The 22,226-nt window shown below is 32.2% G+C and overlaps 2 pseudogenes; both read left to right on the forward strand.

Moving 5' to 3' along the window:
• The first annotated feature begins 10,558 nt into the window (after positions 1-10,558).
• LOC120121377 lies at positions 10,559-13,255 on the forward strand (annotated as a pseudogene).
• Positions 13,256-15,815: 2,560 nt separating this feature from the next.
• Positions 15,816-16,993, forward strand: LOC120121474 (annotated as a pseudogene).
• Positions 16,994-22,226: the final 5,233 nt, after the last annotated feature.

A 22,226-nucleotide genomic window follows, 5' to 3' on the forward strand; every position in this document is an offset into this window, starting at 1 on the left:
CAAGAATACAAACTCCAATCATCGAGAAACTCCATGGATAGTCGTAAATATACAAGAGAAGTTTCGGCCATCGCGAGCTTCAACCTCCCCGATCTCTGTCGTTTGCCGATGGATGGAGTTACTTCTGATATATGTTAGTCGCCCTGTTATTGGGAACATCTCCACCGTTACTATTTCTTGACAGTGGTCCAGATTATTAGAACCGGGAACCAAAAGTTTCGTTGGAATTCTCTTTTGTTTGCATCTCTTGGGGTTTGATAGAATCGTTGTTTTGTGTTCGGTTGGTTACAGACAATGATATGATGCAAAGTGGATATGCATCGTCGGTCGTTTGACGTTGTTAGAGCACTATTACCACTGTTATCGGAGGGAAGAATGTTGTTACTATCTTTGTTTGTTCGTTTGATTCACCATGGTTGCCATTGGGAAGTAAATCTGAGACTACTAGAAGGGTGATGACTGTTTACCGAGAGTTTAGGTGGATGAGTTGAGTTCGGTACTGGTCAGTTCTACTCTTTTTACACCAAGCTGATTCATGTCGGATTAAGTTATTTGATTGATTAGAAAAGAAATAGTTCATACTACCGGGTCAATCTCTCCAACAATTGTTTTAAAACCAAACCTTATACTGTTACACTAAAATAAATCTTTCAGATATATGGTTTACCATTTTTTTCCATATAATATAATAATAATAATTGCAGTGGTTGAACAACTCTTCCCACTTGTGGTTATTCATTTTCTATATTTTAAACTGAAGAAATCTAACCCTATATTGGGGTGTGACAATTCTCCCCTCCTTAAAAGAATTTCATCCTCGAAATTCATTTATGTCACATAATTGCATAAATGAAACTCTCATCAGTTCTTTCATATCTTTCAATAGGTTTTACAGAAATATCGATCCTCTATTAATCTTTAACCATCTGAGTATACATTTTCATCAGAACTTTCCCTCATTCCAATAAAAGAATTTAAATAGAACTATCCTTATGGAATCAATTCAACCTTGGTTACTATTATAGATTCATATAGCAGTAACATATCTCAATTTCATTTCTGGAGTTAGGTCAGAATTTCCTGGTTAAGTAACTCTCACATGGCTCATGAGGTACTTTACAGAATTTAGATAGACATTTTTGGTATTCATTTATGCAAAGGTAGAACCTTATCAGATAGAAAACTTAGATTTGCTCATTTCATATTGAGACTCAACCTTGGAGTTCCGGCTCAGAGAAGTACGATTGTAGTCTAGGGGCATGTACTGATCAAATATCTTTTGAAATTCAACCGGCCGATCTATCTTGAAAATTTTGACTCAACCATAACTCTGATACCACTAAATATAACCCCCTCAGATCGATGCAGATAACCCGAACCGATCTAGAGTGTCACATTAGGGCCACTGGAGCGACCAACTGTAAAAATAGTGGAATTTTTTTTTAAAAACATGTAAAATCATAAAATGACTTATCTGTGTTCAGAAATAAAACAAGTTTTTAGACTCACATATAAAAAAATACAATTACATGCCCCCAATCACATGTACCATCCTCCGAAAGCAATGCCGGAAGAACTCGCTTATTGATGTCGATAGCTGCACTTATACAATTCTTTTAACCTGCAATGGTGAGTAACAGAGTGAGCATCGGAAAGCTCAATAATACAGAACTACCAGATGATTCTATAGGACATGTAGATAAATGAAAAGCCATAATTTCCTTATTGAATCAGACGCATACAAATTTTCGGGATAATCAGAGGTTCCTCTGGTAGTTCATCGAATAGAAGCCATGAATATCTCAGCTCATAGGAAGCATTCATAGTATCACGTTTTCTAGATATCGAATAGGATGTCTAGTGTGTTCCAACAGTATGATAAAATCATAATAGGTATACTAAATAAATGATAGTTTAGTAAAACTCAGAAATCATACGATAGTGGAGCTTTTTAAACTCGTAGTTTAAACCATTGTACAAAGAGTTAACCTAAGGAACATCTTAGGGCCTGAGTGCCTACCCAAGAAAGTTTTGGGCCACGGGGCCTATCTAAGAACACATTTTAGGGTCGCAGGGCTTACCCGAGAATGGTCTCAGGGTCACAAAGCCTACCTAAGAGTCACATTAGGTCCATAAAAATTTTCAGCTTGATCAGAGCTGTACTTTACAAATTTGTATCTCCGAGATACAATTTATACATTGATAGAATTTCATAAGCCATCACCAATAAGTTGGTGCATCCATAAAACAATAACCATAAATTTTAGTGTACCTCATGTTAAAACAATAAAACAATTTATTAAAATATAAGGAACACAATAGAGAAATCCTAATATTTATCAGAGGCATTTTGTAGTCATCAGTATGGATAACAGAAAACTTCTGCAATTTGATCAGATTCCATGAACGAGGTCTTATTGAAGAGAATCATTACTAATCGATCTAAACAGACATTTAAGGTTAATACTTAGAATCCCACTATGTTTTCATGTGCATCCGGAATAACCAGAGTGATTTGAGTCAAAAAAGAAGAAACGAATATTCAGGGCAATTACTATCCATGACAATCGATCAGATTATCGAACAACTTGAGCTAAACAACTCTCAGAACTGATGCATGCCGACTAGTCAATTCATTGTCCTTCTTGGTATTCACTCTATAATACCAACAATTCTTGTCCATAAATCATCTTCAGAATCATCGCTAAATATACCTTAAGGAATCGAACAGGCATCTTTATAATCTTTATTTTCTTTCCACATTACAACAATATCAAGAATTGATGACGTATTCGATTCTTAGTTCATAACCATAGAGACTGTACATCATATAAGTTTATTGTATTTCCAGACTCATCCAATTACTACTAAATTCTTTGTCATTAAGGTTCCTTGGTTCATTTATCAAATAATGTTATCCCGGTTACTTCAGAGTTTTCTAGAGTAATTCAGACACTTCTGAGTTTCGGATACATGTTGTACTGTTTAGTTCACTTTGGTCATATACTAAAAATCATTTTGTTATTCGTGATTGATTTATCTCACGAATATCCACTTCTTAATATCGAATGCGCTCTAGCGTTGAGCAGAGCTGAGTACTTCCATAATTATTATCAATCCAAACTTGAGGAGACGAACTAGCATTCAAGTGATACCTATGACATTCAAGTACTGATATATCACTAGCATTGTTTGGCCGGCTTAAATTGCGTTTTATAACATTAAAGAGCAGTACAACATCCATGTTTATTTGAATTTCTTAATTAATCCAAGATATTTACTTAGTATAGACCATAAGGGCATTTTGGTCATTTTGGTGCTAAATGTTTTTCCATTCATTTCAAAGTTTGAGGATATCTATTAATTCTTGAACTTGGTGATATTCTTTAGTCATTTCCATTACAAGTGTATTTTGGTAATTTTACAGATCTAGGGTATTTCAATCTTTCCTTCCGTCTAGTCTTATTATTTAATACAAACTTATCATTTACTTCAGTCTTTTCAAACAATTATGACAAAAGAGCAGCATCTATAAAATATTCGTCATGTATTTACTTAATTCAGTGATTTCCAGGTTGAATGCCTTCTCAGATGTTAGTAACGAATTATCAATAATTTTCCATACAAAAATAGGATCTCAATAATTAAATCTGTACTTAATCGAGCTAACAACGAATCCTCAAAGTATTTCTCATTCAGGGTCAACTCAGACTATTTTACATCTCAAGGGCATTTTCATAATTTTTTAACCAGATAATTTCGGTATTAACTCTTAAAAAAATAATTATAATATAGAGATCCTATAATTAATTGCTTTCTTGAACATTCTGTGCTCTTAAAATGATTCTCTTAACAACTTCTAGTATCTTATACAAACCTAATATTTCTTAAAATGATTTCCAAATTTTCTAAACAAAACTAGCATTTCTTATGCACATATGAAATTTTATCGGATCAATATGTCTTTAAAAATCCTTTATCCAACTTCTATGGTCAAATCTTATCTTTGTACAATATAAGGGTATTTCTGTAATTTTACCCTACCAGAATATTTTCATAATTTCTCTTCCAAGTACCTTTAATGAAATAATTTATATATTACAGGTCCAAGCTGATTCCTTTATCACTAAACACAGAACTTGTAATTTTAATTCTAACAATCTATCAATTTCTTATAAAAGTCATCTGAACCATAATCATTTACCAAATTTTTTATCGTATTTGGATCGAGTGTAGAAATTAATTATCTACACATATGAGACTAATAATATCTTATTCATGCTTTTACCAATATTCACATGATCCATAAAGCATAAAGAGGTAGTAAAGTATTACCTCGATTTTCCATAAAATATTGATCGACCATTAAATTCCATTCGAACGCATCGATCCTGAAATCATCTTGCAATAATTCCTCAGATGTATATCAACAAAAATTACATAAAAACGGAGCTTAATTCCGAAAAATGGATCGAATCGGGTGATAAATCAGTGAAAAATAACTTACTGGGTTCGAATTTGGTGAAACGAACGTCGAAATCGGACTCAGGTCGTCAGCAAACCCAAAATATTACCCTTGAATTCCAGCTCACCAACTTGATTTCTAGCTTCCAATATTTTTTTCTAACGAACACGAACAATCTATCGTACAAATATGACTTTAAATAATTTTCCTCACCATAAAAATAACTTATTAGAATCTAATTAATAATTCGAGAACCCAATTGATAAAACTAATAACTTATGGAGCCACTATATATATTCAATTACTAAAATCAGGGACTAAATTGATCTTATTGAAACCATTATGTCATAATCATAACAATATGGAAGCTAGAAAATAAGGTTAGCTTTTACCAAACTTGGATGACTCACCTTGTAATTTACCCCTTTTGCACTTTATCAATAATTCCCCAAAATCACGTGTGCTCTGTACAAATGCTTAATTTTCTACTTCAACACATTTAATATATTCAAAAAATTTTAAGCTTTACCGTGCTCTCAAAGTGAAGCAAGAAAGCTTCATCGACCAACATCCAAACGCATTGACCACCACGATGGCTGCCGTCACCGGTCTAATCCATAACTCCACCACTTAAGCATCTTGGTCTCCTCGTCAAGAATACGGACTCCAATCATCGAGAAACTCCATGGATAGTCGTAAATCTACAAGAGAAGTTTCGGCCATCGCGAACTTCAACCTCCCCGATCTCCGTCGTTTGCCGATGGATGGAGTTACTTCCGATATATGTTGGTCGCCTTGTTGTTGGGAACATCTCCACCGTTACTATTTCTCGACGGTGGTCCAGATTATTGGAACCGAGAACCAAAAGTTTCGTTGGAATTCTCTTTTGTTTGCACCTCTTGGGGTTTGATAGAATTGTTGTTTTGTGTTCGGTTGGTTGCAGACAATGATATGATGCAAAGTGGTTATGCATCGTCGGCCGTTTGACGTTGTTAGAGCACTATTACCACTGTTACTGGAGGGAAGAATGTTGTTACCATCTTTGTTTGTTCGTTTGATTTACCATGGTTTCCGTTGGGAAGTAAATCTGAGACTACTAGAAGGGTGATGACTGTTTACCGAGAGTTTAGGTGGATGGGTTGAGTTCGGTGCTGGTTGGTTCTACTCTTTCGACACCAAGCTGATTCATGTCGGATTAAGTTATTTGATTGATTAGAAAAGAAATGGTTCATACTACTGGTCAATCTCTCCAACAATTGTTTTAAAACCAAACCTTACACTGTTACACTAAAACAAATCTTTTAGATATGTGGTTTACCATTTTTTTCTCCATATAATATAATAATAATAATTGCAGTGGTTGAACAGCTCTTTCCACTTGTGGTTATTCATTTTCTATATTTTAAACTGAAGAAATATAACCCCATATTGGGGTATGACAATTCTCCCCTCCTTAAAAGAATTTCATCCTCGAAATTCAGTCATGTCACATAATTGCATAAATGAAACTCGCATCAGTTCTTTCATATCTTTCAATAGCTTTTACAGAAATACCGATCCTCTATTAATCTTTAACCATCTGAGTATACATTTTCGTCATAACTCTCCCTCATTCCAATAAAAGAATCTAAATAAATTATCCTTATGGAATTAATTCAACCTTGGTTACTATCATAGATTCATAGAGCAGTAACATAACTCAATTTCATTTCTGAAGTTGAGTCAGAATTTCCCGGTTAAGTAATCTCACATGGCTCATGAGGTACTTTACAGAATTTAGATAGACATTACTGATATTCCTTTACGAAAAGGTAGAGCCTTATCAGATAAAAAACTTAGATTTGCTCATTTCAGATAGAGACTCAACCTTGGAGTTCTAACTCAGAGAAGTACGATTGTAGTCTAGGGGTATGTACTGATCAGACATCTTTTGAAATTCGACCGGCCGGTCTATCTTGAAAATTTTGACTCAACCATAGCTCTGATACCACTAAATATAACCCCCTCAGATCGATGCGGATAACCCGGTCTGATCTGGAGTGTCACATTAGGGCCACCGGAGCGACCCACTGTAAAAATAGTGGAAAATTTAATTTTTTTTAAAACATGTAAAATCATAAAATGACTTATCAGTGTTCAGAAATAAAACAAGTTTTAGACTCATATCTAAAACAAAATACAATTACATGCCCCCTAATCACATGTACCATCCTTCGAAAGCAACGCCAGAAGAACTCGCTTATTGATGTCGATAGATGTACTGGTACAATTCTTTTAACCTGCAATGGTGAGTAATAGAGTGAGCTTCGGAAAGCTCAGTAATACAGAACTACCAGATGATGCTATAGGACATGCAAATAAATGGAAAGCCATAATTTCCTTATTGAATCAGACGTTTACAAATTTTTGGGATAATCAGAGGTTCTACTGGTTTTCATCTAATAGAAGCCATGAATATCTCAGTTCATAGGAAGCATTCATAGTATCACGTTTTCTGGATATCGAATAGGGTATCTAGTTAAGTACGAATCCTCAAAGTACTTTCTCATTCATGGTCAACTCAGATTATTTACCTCTCAAGGGCATTTTGTAATTTCTTAACCAGATAATTTCGGTATTAAATCTTAAAAAAATAATTATAATAAAGAGATCCTATAATTAATTGCTTTCTCGAACATTCTCTGCTCTTGAAATGATTCTCTTAACAACTTCTAGTATCTTATACAAACCACCTTGGGGTTAAAAACCAATTTCCAAATTTTCTAAACAAAACTAGCATTTCTTATGCACATCTGAAATTTTATCGGATCAATATGTCTTTAAAAATCCTTTATCCAACTTCTATGGTCAAATCTTGTCTTTTTACAACATAAGGGTATTTCCATAATTTTACCCTACAGGAGTATTCTCATAATTTCTCATCCAAGTACCTTTAATGAAATAAATTATATGTTATAGATCCAAGCTGATTCCTTTATCACCAAACACAGAACTTGTAAGTTTAATTATAACAATCCATCAATTTCTTATAAAAGTCATCTGAACCATAATCATTTACCAAATTTTTTATCGTATTTGGATCGAGTGTAGAAATTAATTATCTACACATATGAGACCAATAATATCTTATTCATGCATTTACCAATATTCACATGATCCATAAAGCATAAAGAGATAGTAAAGTATTACCTCAATTTTCGTGCAATACTGATCGACCATTAAATTCCATTCGAACGCATCGATCTTGAAATTATCTTCCAATAATTCCTCAGATATATATCATCAGAAATTATATAAAAAACGGAGCTTAATTTGAAAAACGAATCAAATCGGGTGATATATTAGTGAAAAATAGCTTATCGGGTTCGAATTTGGTGAAACGAACTTCGAAATCAGACTCAGGCCATCACCAACTTGATTTCTAGCTTCCAATATTTTTTTCTAACGAACACGGACAATCTATCGTACAAATATGACTTTAAATAATTTTCCTCGCCATAAAAATAACTTATTAGAATCTAATTAATAATTCGAGACCCGAATTGATAAAACTAAAAACTTATGAAGCCACTATATATATTCAATTACTAAAATCAGGGACTAAATTGATCTTATTGAAACAATTATGTAATAATCATAACAATATGGAAGCTAGAAAATAAGGTTAGCTTTTACCAAACTTGGATGACTCACCTTGTAATTTACCCCTTTTTTCACTTTATCAATAATTCCCCAAAATCACGCGTGCTCTGTACAAATGCTTAATTTTCTACTTCAACACATTTAATATATTCAAAAAATTTTAAGCTTTACCGTGCTCTCAAAGTGAAGCAAGAAAGCTTCATCGACCAACATCCAAACGCATTGACCACCACGATGGCTGCCGTCGTCGGTCTAATCCATAACTCCACCACTTAAGCATCTTGGTCTCCTCGTCAAGAATACGGACTCCAATCATCGAGAAACTCCATGGATAGTCGTAAATCTACAAGAGAAGTTTCGGCCATCGCGAACTTCAACCTCCCCGATCTCCGTCGTTTGCCGATGGATGGAGTTACTTCCGATATATGTTGGTCGCCTTGTTGTTGGGAACATCTCCACCGTTACTATTTCTCGACGGTGGTCCAGATTATTGAAACCGAGAACCAAAAGTTTCGTTGGAATTCTCTTTTGTTTGCACCTCTTGGGGTTTGATAGAATTGTTGTTTTGTGTTCGGTTGGTTGCAGACAATGATATGATGCAAAGTGGTTATGCATCGTCGGCCGTTTGACGTTGTTAGAGCACTATTACCACTGTTACTGGAGGGAAGAATGTTGTTACCATCTTTTTTTGTTCGTTTGATTCACCATGGTTGCCGTTGGGAAGTAAATCTGAGACTACTAGAAGGGTGATGACTGTTTACCGATAGTTTAGGTGGATGGATTGAGTTCGGTGATGGTCGGTTCTACTCTTTCGACACCAAGCTGATTCATGTCGGATTAAGTTACTTGATCGATTAGAAAAGAAATGGTTCATACTACCGGTCAATCTCTCCAACAATTGTTTTAAAACCAAACCTTACATTGTTACACTAAAACAAATCTTTTAGATATGTGGTTTACCATTTTTTTCATAAAATATAATAATAATAATTACAGTGGTTGAACAACTCTCTCCAATTCTGGTTATTCATTTTCTATATTTTAAACTGAAGAAATCTAATCCCATATTGGGGTGTGACATGTCTAATGTAATAAAGTTGTTGATTTCGTAAAGAAAAGTTAATGAGATAAATGATATATATCCAATGTCATCGTTTACAAAAACATGTACCATATACGATTGAAATGATATCTTTCATTTACTTTGATATAATTTTATTTTTAGACTTTTTCTTATTCTTTCTTCTTTGTAAATTTGTAATTTTCAATGCTAAAGGTTTGAAAATTGATATTGTTATATAATGCTTAGCCTTAAGCAAATCACGGGAATTACATGTGTTTCGACGGCCTTAAAAGAGATCCTTAGTGTGCTACATGAAGATCTAGCAGGCTCTCTAGTCTCTACAGTTAAGACTGGCGACTGTGTTGTAGTCAATTATGTACATTTCTTTGATTATAAAAATATATATTAATTAATTTTAATTGAAATACTTTCAAAGATATATAATTTGCCAAATTATGATACCTATTAAGATGATTTAATTGTGTCGTTCCCCTCATGCTGTCTTAATGTCTACTTTCTGGTGTCTTCCCTGAGTTTGGTCCAAAATTTGGAGCACTGACATCATTTCATTTGAGTTCGGTCCACAATATCAAGAAATGTAAAATCGCCGCAGAGCAGAAAGAGAGCATCCATCGTCAAAGCACACAAAAATACCATCACAAAGTCAATCATTATAGACATATTAGTAGTGAAAGATGAGCCAACAAAGATGAAGATCATTAAGTACCAGTAGCATTAAAACAAACACGAAGACATCCATTCACTTAAGAGAAATTCATGGTCACATCACAATCGACCTCGATCAGCAAAAGGAGAGTCAATCAAGGACCCCTGGCAATGGATGATCTAGGCGACACAATTACACTCAGAAAGTCAACAGCGCGGCCGCCGATTCAGGCTTTAGCAAGACCATTTGCACTACAACTGTGTGCTGTAGGAATCAAATCAATCTTCCAGTTTGTTGTACCTTTGCACATTGAGAGTCAAACTCAAGACCTCCCGCTTACTAAACGGGTGCTCTAACCAACTGAGCTACGAGATCTTGTTGCTGTTTGCAAATATTAATTTATTTACCACAAATATTTCCATTGAAAGAATGGAACAGAAACAATCCCATTTTATTACAGTTATTCCACTGCTCAATTAAAGAAAATCGTCGTGCATTCAGACATGTTCAACCTTGCCTTCACCATATTTTAACAATCATGTCTTTTTATATGATAAATTATATGTATATTAACTAAATCATAGAATCAGTTCTATTTTGAACATTACATTAAATTTTTTATTAATCAAATTATTTAAATGATATCACTTAAATAATTAGTTATTAACTATCAACAAAAATAATTATATAATTTATTAAGATATTCATAGTTTCAATAGATATGTATACAAAATTAAATCAAATTGTTAACCATATGCCCATTTATGTGTTGGACAATATCAAAGATGCTACTTACAGGTTCTTTAGGCTGCCAGCTGAGGTCAAAAATAAGTATTCCAAGGACCGTTCTTCTTCAAACAATGTGAGGTTTGGCACAAGTTTTAACCCTCAAGCAGAAAAATGCTCTTGAATGGAAAGATTATCTCAGTTTCTTTTTACGTTTATGAAGAAGAAGCTTCTGCATTATAACCTTCAGTCTGCAAGTAAATAAAAGTTGTTAGATTTTCTTGAATCATTATGCTTTATAACATGCATCCTATTTTTTTAAGAAAAATATTAATAAAACTTCTTTAATAAATTTACAGGGAGCAAGTGTTAGATTATATGAAAGAAGGCGGAAGTTGTAATCAAACAAATATTACAAGTTCTAATGAAAGGTTTGAATGTTAATGAGAATGAGGAGACAAAAGAATCATTGTTGATGAATTCAGTGAGGACTAACCTAAACTACTACCACAAATGTCCAAATCTTGAATATTGTCGGAGTAGGTCATCACTCTGATGTCTCAACTCTCACAACTCTCCTTCAAGATGAGATCGGTGGACTTTTCGTTAGGGAAAACGAAGGAGATAACCGGATTCATGTTCCTCCAATCAAAGTTTCTCTTGTGATCAATGTTAGAGATGGTTACAAATAATGAGCAACGGAAGGTATAGGAGTGTTGAACATCGTGTGGTTGCTAACGGAAGTAATAACATAATTTTAGTTTCTATCTTTGTGAATCCAAGATCTACCAATATGATAAGACCGCTACCTGAATTGATTGGAATTGGTGAGAAACCAATTTATAAACAAGTTTTTTATTCAGATTACGTTAAGCATTTCTTTTGTAAAGTACATGACGGTAAAAAACAGTTAGATTTGTTGAATTGTGTGCCTGATATTTCTTTCTTTCTTTTTCTAATATAATACAATGGTTGATCTCGTAAAGAAAAATTACTAAAATTATATGTACTCAAAATCATTATCTACAAAAACATGTATCTCATATAAGATTGAAATGATATCTTTCATTTAGTTTAATATAATTACATTTTTATTCTTAAACATTTTTATTGTCTTTTATTATTTTCAATGTTAAAAATTTGAAAATTATTATTATTTATATAATGCTTAGACTTTAACAAACCATCGGAATTACATGTGTTTCGACAGCCCTTACTAAAATTCTTGGTGTCTCGTTAATTAGACCCAAAGGTTAAAAAAAATTGTTCTCTCTATAGGACCTAAATTATATTAAATTATATCTCTGATTATTAATTAACTAAGAAAATTTTTAAATATATATTATCTTGTAATCACTCTAATTATTTAAAAAATGAAATAGTGTGCTAGATGATGATCAAGTGGGCTTTCTAGTTTCTACAGTCAAGACTGGTGACTGTTGTAGTTAATTATTTTCATTACTTTGCTTACCAAAAATAATATTAATTAATTTTAATTAAAATAATTTCAAAGCTAATAATTTGCCAAATTATGAAGCCTATTAAGATCTTCAACATTATTAATTGTGTCGTTCCTCTCGTGCTGTATTTATGTCTACTTTCTCATATCTTCCTTGAGTTTGGTCCAAATTTTGCAACACAGATATCATTTCATTTGAGAGTTGTTAAAAACAACCTATGGAACGACATTAGAGGCAGCGTTCAGTGGAAAATACGTGATGGTACCCGAACTGATTTTTGGTGGGACGTCTGGCTTGATGACATTGGCCCACTTGCAGATCAATGCTTGCAAAATGATAGCCCTCAACCTCTCCCTGTGTGTGAAATGGTTACTGGGTCTGGTTAATGGAATTTGGAAAAACTGAAGGACTGTCCCCAAACAGGTATGGCTTCGTATTCTTGCTGTTGTTCCACCAAATCCTCATCTCGGTAAAGACGTTCCTGACTGGAGATGGGAACCAGATCATAAGTGCACAGTGAGGTCAGCTTACCGCACTTTGTCTCTTAACACTCCTTATGGGAGTTTTGATGCCTGGAAAATGGTCTAGACACTTTATGTTCCGCAAAGAATAAGAACATTTCTTTGGTTAATTGGTTGACTATTCATGGAAAGTTGATGAAGAACCAAGAAAGATATCATCGGCACATTGCACCTTCTGCTCACTGCTCTTTATGCCAAGTCGAGGATGAAGACATGAGCCATGTCTTGCGTCGATGCTCGGTTGCCAATAGAGTTTGGAGGCGCGTGATCTATGATGATAAATTAAATGCTTTCCTCTCATTGTCCCATAAGGATTGGATGATGATAAATATAAAAGGGCAGGGTAGTTTCTCGTATATTGTCAGGGAGTGGAATATTCTCTTTGCCATTGTCTGCTAGAATTTATGGAAGAATCGATGCAGTTCTCTCTTTGAAGAGAATGTTGTTGATCATGAGGACCTGGTTGTAAAGAGCATCCGCCTCAAAAACGAAATAATGGGAAATAGATCGAACAGAAAGGGTGTTCGTGGTGCTGGCCGTGCTATAATTCAGTGGTATCGACCTCCCTTGGGATGGATAAAAGCAAATACAGATGGAGTTGTTGGTCGTTTGCATAAGATGGCAGCCGCTGTGGGGGGAGGGTGTTGCGTGATGTTAATGGGCGTTGGATTCTTGGTCTCGCTCGGACCCTTGGTATATGTTCTGTGCTAATGGCGGAGTTATGGGCTATTCATGGTATTTTGAGCCTTGCATACAGGAAAGTTGAGTTAGAATCTGATAGTAAAAAGGTAGTGGAGATGCTTCAGAACACCTCACAGACTAATGGAAAATGTGCTATTGTGGAGCTGATTCGTGATTTATTAGATAAGGAGTGGGACATTCGCATCAAACACATCCCTCGTGAGGCAAATCTGGTTGCTGATGGACTTGCAGTTCTGGTGAAAGGCAAAGAAATAGGAACGGTTTTGTTCCAGGATCCACCTTGGGAGATTGCTGCTCTAGCTAATAAAGATGCTGATTCCACGAACTAATTCTCTGCGATAACCTTCTGTATTATCATGGCCACCAAACATATTAGCATGGATCGGCTGCAGTATGATGATGATTGTTTCCGTCATTTTTGAAACGTCAATTATGATATTAAAAAGGTAAAATGAGATAATTATTGAAAAATAAATTATTAGTATTAATTGAAAATATAAATTTAATGTAAATAAGAAAAATATTAGTATGTTGTAGAAGAGTTCTTATCTTAAATATAACTCAAATGATTATTCTTTTACGCTCGACGAGCATGATGAGTATTATTAATTTAATTTATAAGAATTTAAAATTTTAAAGAGCTCAACGTATTATTATAAATGATTTAATAAGTTATTTAAAATAAAAGGGTAAACTATATCAATGACTACCTAATTATTGCCCCTTTTTATTTTGACCATCATTTTTAAAATTTTATCAATCAAGTCACTCAACTATTTAAATGCATTCAATTAATCTTGCCGTTAATATTTAAAGGAGAAGCTCATGTGACAGTTAAAATATTTGGTATAATTACATATTTAGTCACTATTACTTATATTCTATCAATTTAGTCCTAATATTTAATAATTAAAATAAAAATAAGAATTTTATTCTATCATATATAATAATGATATATACATGGATTATTTTTTTAGCCATCAACACCGTCTTTGGGTTATGAACTCAAACACTAAATCTTTCAACATATAAATATTGATTCAACAATAGCTTTTATATTTACTTTAATGTAATATGTCCATTATGTACTTTATAAAATTATTAGAAACTATACCATCACAAAACAATGAATTGTGATAATAATAAAAAAAGGAAGTATATAATAATAAAAATTTATCATTATAAATCCCCTTACCCCATACATATGGGAATTGGGTTTTGTTGTTGTTGTTGTTGTATCATTATAAATCATTTAATTTTCTGGATTTTAGGATGTGACAAATGATTAAGAGTTATCTTAAAACATATATCATCTTGTACTTACTCCAAATTAATATGAATTTTAAAAGCTTTTTCTTATCATAGGTAGAGAAAGTTTCTCAACTAAAAAAAGATTAATTATGCATTTAATCACTTAACTATCACTTTGGTTCTGTTAGGTTATCTAATTATTTGTTTTTCAAAATCTTCACTAATGTTAGGTTTTGATTTCATTTTGATTGTCTATTGTTAAAAATTAAAAGAACTATTGACTTGATTTTTTTTCAATGATGATGTAGCATTACCTTATGGAGGCATGTTAACATCACCATTTATTTTTTAAAGATTGTTGATCAAAATGAAACAAAAGAAAACGTAATGCTAGTGATGATTTTGAAAAAAATAGTTAATGACTAAAACGAAACCACACAAATAATTAGGTAACTACATATCTAATTTACCTTGTATTTTATTCAACTTGAATTTTTACTACAATTCTTTTTGTAAATTCTATCCTAAAATCAACTCTTTAATTTTTTTATACTTTAATCAATACTTTATTCTCAAAATATTTTATAAAAAAATAAAATTATAAATACATCTAATAATTTAATATGATATTTAATTTTAATAAATTAAAATTAGGACCAAATTGATAGAATATATAAGTAGTAGTGACCAAATGTGTAATTATACCAAATATTTTAACTGCCACATCAGTTTCTCTGTAAAATATTAACGGGAAGTGGCTTAATTGGATCATTTAAATAGTTGAATAACCTGACTGACAAAATTTCAAAATTGATGATTAAAATAAAAAGAGATAATAATTAGGTGGTCACTGTTAAATAATTTACTTTTAATTTTTTAACTAATTTATTAATATACGTTGAGCCCATTAAAATTTTAATTTTATAAATTAAATTAATAGTATTCATCGATTCTCGTCAGGCCGTAAAATTTTCCTAACCTAAATATGACTTAAATATCAACGGTGTAGTTCTTACAACTTCAACCAACCATCTGGGACGTACTTTTTGAGGTAACGAATGTTTTTATGCCTGGATTAGGTTTTGTGCCAAACTAGGTTGGCGTTAAGTGCGTGCAGCTAGCGGCATACTTGGTTTGGTGAGCGTTCAGAACAAGGCCAAAGTCATTGCCACTTTCATTTCCATCACCTCGAAAATTTTCTATATAAATATTCACTCCTTTGAAACCAACAAGCACCACTGTCTTCTCTTCTAAAAATCTATAAATCATCTTCCTCAAACACCACCTTCCTCTTTCAACTCACTATTTACCTGAGAAAATGGCCTCGACACTTGCTGATCCTTTTCACGACTCTTCCGTTCTTGAGTTTTTTTATCAACCAAGGGAACGGTGTGAAGGGTTTGTCCGGATTGGGTCTCAAAGCTCTCCCTAAGCAATATATCCAACCTTTGGAAGAGAGGACCTGCATGTCCAATATCCTACCCCAACAATCCATTCCCATCATTGATATGTCCAATTGGGAAGACCCCAAGGTGGCCAAATCCATATGCGATGCTGCCTCCAAATGGGGTTTCAAATTGTTAACCATGATGTCCCCATTCATGTGTTGGACAATGTTAAGGACGCTACCTAGAGGTTCTTCAGGTTGTCGGCTGAGGTAAAAAATAAGTATTCCAAGGGACATTCCTCTTCAAATAATGTCAGGTTTGGCACAAGTTTTAACCCTCAAGCTAAAAAGGCTCTTGAATGGAAACATTATCTCAACTTATTTTACGTATCTGAAGAAGCTTATGCATTATAGCCTTCAGTCTGTAGGTGGAAAAAGTTCCTTGTTAGATTTTGTTGAATCATTAAATTTTATAACATAAAATTTATTTGTCAAAATATATATATATATGTTAATCGACCTTCTTTGGTAATTTTATAGGGAACAAATGTTAGATTACATGAATATGTTCGAAGTTGTCATCAAACAATTATTATACGTTCTAATGAAGGGTTTAATTATGTTGATATTGATGAGACAAGAGAATCATTGTTGATGGGTTCAATGAGGACTAACCTAAATTACTATCCCAAATATCCAAACCCTGAACTTACTGTAAGAGTAGGTCGTCACTTTGATGTCTCAACTCTTACAATACTCCTTCAAGATGAGATCAGAGGACTTTTCGCAAGAGAAAATGAGGGAGATGATTGGATTCATGTTCCTCCAATTAAAGGTTCTCTTGTGATCAATGTTGGAGATGCCTTGCAAATAAGAAGCAACTAGAGTATAAGAGTGTTGAATATCGTGTGATTGCTAACGGAAGTAATAATAGAATTTTGGTGCCCCTTTTTGTGAATCCAAGACCCATTGATATGATAGGACTGTTACCTGAATTGATTTCAAGTGGAGATAAATCAATTTATAAACAAGTTCTTTATTTAGATTACGTCAAGCATTTCTTTCGTAAAGCACATGATGATTTAAAAACAATTGAATTACAAGTATAATATCATCAGGACTATAAAGGGTGTGAGCGTTCAATGTCAAATAGTTAAAAGTTATCTTTGAACATATACTACTTTGTACTTGCCTCATATTAATCAAAATATCATCTTTCATCGTCTAATATGATATTATTATTGATTTTGTAATGAAAAATAGCTTAGATAAATAATATCTATCCAAAACTTGCCATTATCTCCTAAATCATGCATCTTATATAAGAATTCAAATGATATTTTTTGTTGATTTTGAAATTATTACGTTTTTAGCCTTTTTTTTTTGTAAGCTTCAATCTTAAACCTTTGAAATTTAATATTGCATTGCACTAGTTTTAAATAATTACATATTGTTGATAGATAATGATGCGATACTTTTGTTGATATGATCAAATGCACTAAAATCTAAAAAGCAAGTCGTAGATTATATGATTCACATCCACAATGGATAACAGTTGACATCATTGTTTCATCCCACTTAACAATTGCGATTTCCTTGAATTCACTAAAGGATTCCCAAATAAATATACCCGTTATTTTCTCAAATCCATTATAAAATTTGTCGAAGAAAGCTAAATTTGGAATCATATAAAAAATTAATCTTGAAAGGGTAACTCACAGGGACAGATGCATGCTAAGGTGTGATGGTCTAATTACATTTTAGATCACTTATAGTTTTAAAATCATTATAGTTGAGTCTTCGTTCCTCCCAAAAAAAATTATATACTTGTTTTTTTAAGGATATTTTCAATTTTAAAATTAATGAAATTAAGCTTTTTATCCTAGATTTACGTGGTTCAATTACTTTTTAATACTTTTGAATTTTAAATTTAGTGAAACTAAATCCTCCATCTCTTAATTTTTGTGATTGAATTATTTTTTAGAACTTCATTTTTTTAAAAAAATTTAAGCAATTTGCACCCCTCGTGATTCAATCCTAACTCCATCCTTGGTAACACATCCGAAAAGCTAATAAGTAGAGTCGATCTATTTAATTTAGTTGGGTTTCAACTTTTTCAACCATAACAGTAAATGGAGATGGTCAAAATACCCGAACACGATGAGTCACAACCTTTTTAAAAATACCTACCGAACCTAATCCACATTTATATATATTATGAAAATATATTATTTAATTATTAAAAATATAAAAATTATTATAAAATATATTTATTTAATTATTTAAAATATAATAAATAATTATAAAATATATTATTTTAATTATTTTAAAATATTCATATATTTGGATCGAGTTAAGTCGAATCAAATTTTAATCTAAAAATCGAGAAAGTCCATAATTGGAAAAAACCTAAAATTCATTAAGAGAGAGTGAAGTCAAATTTTAAGTATATATTTTCGAATCGAGATTTGACAGCTAAAAAAAACTAGTCCGCCTTGTTCTGTACCCATCCCTAACAGTAAATATCTTTCGTGACTATTTTGTGGATTAAAGAAACACCAAGATACTATACGCTACATCTCTTCAACAATTCAAAGGAATGTTACTATACGCTACACTTGAATCCATATACTACTGCAAGATGGTGGGGTGACCCCTTATTTTTAGGCCAGAGCCCTTAGTGGTTGAGGCACTATTAAATTGGATTGTTGAGATTTAGCCCGAAATGAATATTTATTATCTAAATGGCTCTAAGTTGCCGTGCACTTTTCCTTATTTAAAATTTAAAGGTTAGTATTATTTTATCCTTTAGAATAAATTTTTATGCGAATATTTTTAATCTATAAAATTTAAAAGCTAAAAAATTATTATTTATTTTTATAAAAAATTATTATTTATTTTCTTTAACTCCATGCATGCATGCACCAATTGATAATAAACGTATATATACGTTCCATATTAAACACTATTTTTTTATTAAGATAAGGTGATTTTAAAGTAGTATATGTTATAAATATTCTCTCATTTGACAATGAAAGTTTAATCAATTTATTATAGTCGAAGGTGTTCAAATCTGTGACATTTAAAAATAATAACAATTACTTTAACTACAGAGATAAGTTGATTCGTGAATAACATCACTTCAAAACGTCAATGTGGGAGCTCTAGCGAAACGTTTTATCGGAAAAAAGTGTCATTTAAAGTGAAAGATACATTAGTCACTTCTAAATGTAATGTAATATTTGGTTACAACTAACTGTTTTATCCTTCTGGTAAAAAGGGGTTGCATTAATTACTTTGAATAATAAGGCAAGTTCGGAAAAAAAAAATTTATATTGTTGTGAAATATGAATAATTTGATATTAATATATCGTTGTGATTGATGATAGATAATAATTGATTGATTGCAATAATCAGAATAATTTATAGAAAATAAACTATTAGATGATCATGTCATTTGACCAATGTTGGATCTTGACAAAACTAGTTGAGGAGGCTACTTAAATTTTTTCAAAATTTTCTAAGATTAAACTAAAATTTTAAAAAAATTAAGACTTGATGAAATTTTTAAAAAAATTAAAAAAATAGTTAACAAAAAATATTTTTAAAAAATAAAAACTTAATGAGAATTTTGAATTTTTTAAATAAAGGGGCAAATGTTAATTTCCAGTAACAGCCCCCTTTTAATAACATACATATTTGTAGGATATATTACAATCTTCCTCACTTAATTTTACTCTCTTTTATTTTACTTATCGTACTTTCAATTTTTTTATTTTGCTTACTAAAATTTGTAGATTCCATTATTTTGCTCACTCTATCGTTAACTTTTTAATGATGTTATCACATGGCACAAACATCAAAACGACGTCGTTTTAAAAAACTCAATTATACACCAAAATAATATCGTTTCGATTCCCCTCCTTTCCTCCCATTGTTGCCATTGACCACCACGTCATTTTTCATTTCGGCCACCGTCAACCGTCATTGATCGTGGCCGTTCGATCCCAAAATTCATAGGTCAGTTCTATCGACCCCTGAGTTTGAATCAGGTTGTTGTTTCACTGGAAAATATCCCAAAATCCGTGAATCTCAACTGAAACATTTAGGCTTCCTCATTTTCAATCTCCTATCGTGGACTTTGGAGCAAGTTCCGAAAAATGGAGGTCGGGTTTGGATTCAAGGTGTTGAGGCGAAGCTACCATGAAATTTGGGACCGAATGGTCACCACATATGGTGGCCGACAGTGACATCCGACCATCTTCTATTTTTCTTTTATAGTTGGGTAAGCAAAATAAGAGAAAGTAAAGTTCAGTGAGGAATTGTGTAATTTACCCTTTATATTTTTAAATATTTTATATTAAATAATAATAAAAAATAACACGTTATCACAAATGGCAGATTGAACAAAAATGATTTAATCAGTAAAATTCAATGAGCAAAATAAAAAAATTGAAAAACACGATGAGTAAAATAGGAGAGAGTAAAGTTAAGTGAATAACAGTATTATTTACCTGTATTAATATTAAACACGTTTTATCAGACCACATCGTTCATAGCCGTCGATAATATTAATTAAGTTTAATTATAATATTCTGCACGTGGGAGTAGTACGACAGACAAGTTTACACTTGTCATTGTATGATTGGACCATAATAAAATATGATATATGAAGACACTCAATTTCAACCGCACTGATTATAAATTATAATGTGTATATAATATTATAATAATATTTTATAATACACATGGTGTATGTATATTACATGATATACATATCATATTATTATATAACACATTTACTCATTTGGTTTACATATTACAGGCCCAACCAAACGCTCTGGCCCAACCCAGACCCAACACACGCAACAGCTAGGGTCCCCAAACCCTAGCAGTTTCTCACCAGCACCACATCTCCAAGCTTCACGGGTCTTCACGCCTCTCATGCCTGTAACCAACCGCTCAACAAGCCCGGTTCCCTCGGTGCAACAACCACCAATCCTGTAAACCTCGGCGCAAGGAACACCCACACAAAATAACAGAAGATAACAAGGAACATTAGAATTTAAAATCAAATAGGACTCTGCTAAAGATAGTATTTCATAGACTATAAATACATGTAATCCATTCGTTTGTAAGGGAGGATTTTGATACGAATATCACAAAGCTATACTAGCAAATAGAGAGAAGCAAGTCGAATCGTTGTACAACGTTGGAAAGGAAATAAAGGTAACGTTTTTACCTTATTTTGTTCGTTCTTGGTTGCTTGCGTGATTGATTGCACTTTGTTTCGCTCGAATAAACCAAAAAGCTTGTGGCCGATGACTTTGGGGTAAGTTTTTTAAAAACTTGATTTCTACCCTCGAGGCCAAATTTTTTGAAAAAATCTATGTTGGTTTGTGGAAACAAGGTTTTAAAAGCTTTCGATTTGTTTTAAAAAAAATAAAGTTTTGCCGTCGATGAACGGCGGCCAGCGAAGCGGCGCGGTGGCCGGGATCTGGAGAGCCATGGTGGTGTTCATGTTTTCTTCGAGAACACAAGAACACCGATAGAATTTTAAAAGAGAGGAGAGGATACTTTGGTTTTGAAATGAAAAATGAGAGAATTAGAAGAAATTTTAAGTTAAATACTGAGCCCATCGAACTGTCGACCCGAAACATATCCGCCTAGGGTCCGCTTGTTTTTAACATTTAGTGGGCAAATCCCCACTTCGGTCCCTCTCGTTTTTTATAACTATTATTATTATTATTATCGTATTTATTATTTGTCTTTTATTTCACTTATATGTATATATTTTTTAAATATTTTATTTATAAATTTATTAGTATCATATGTATATTATGATTAGCTTTGTTTGGTTATTTTTCTATTATACTTTATCATTATATATATATATATATATTAATATTTTATTTATACGTCTATTATTATATATATATCTATTAATTCTCTTTTTTTATTTCATTTTTTATTTACTTGTATATATTTATTTATTTTTTACATAATATTTTATATCTCAATTATTTTTCTTAACTATCGTTTTTACCTATTATATTAATTATGATAAATTATTATACATATGTATATATTCTTTTGTATTTATTATTATTATTATTATTATTTTTAAACTTTTATGTATATTTCATTTTCATTTTGCCTTTATTTTATCTGTCGTTATTTACCTATTTTCTCTTCTTTAGTTTACTTTCTTTATTTTCAATTTATCTTCACCACCTTTGTTTTTCTAACGCTTTCCTTGATTCTTTAAGAGAATGTTTTCAAAACGGTTAGAGGTAAGTAATCTGGATCGTTATGTTACCTTTTAATTCAAACTTACAACTT

This window comes from Hibiscus syriacus, unplaced genomic scaffold (assembly GCF_006381635.1).
Source record: "Hibiscus syriacus cultivar Baekdansim isolate YM2019G1 unplaced genomic scaffold, ASM638163v2 tig00110372_pilon, whole genome shotgun sequence".
In the NCBI taxonomy this organism is placed as follows: Eukaryota; Viridiplantae; Streptophyta; class Magnoliopsida; order Malvales; family Malvaceae; genus Hibiscus; species Hibiscus syriacus.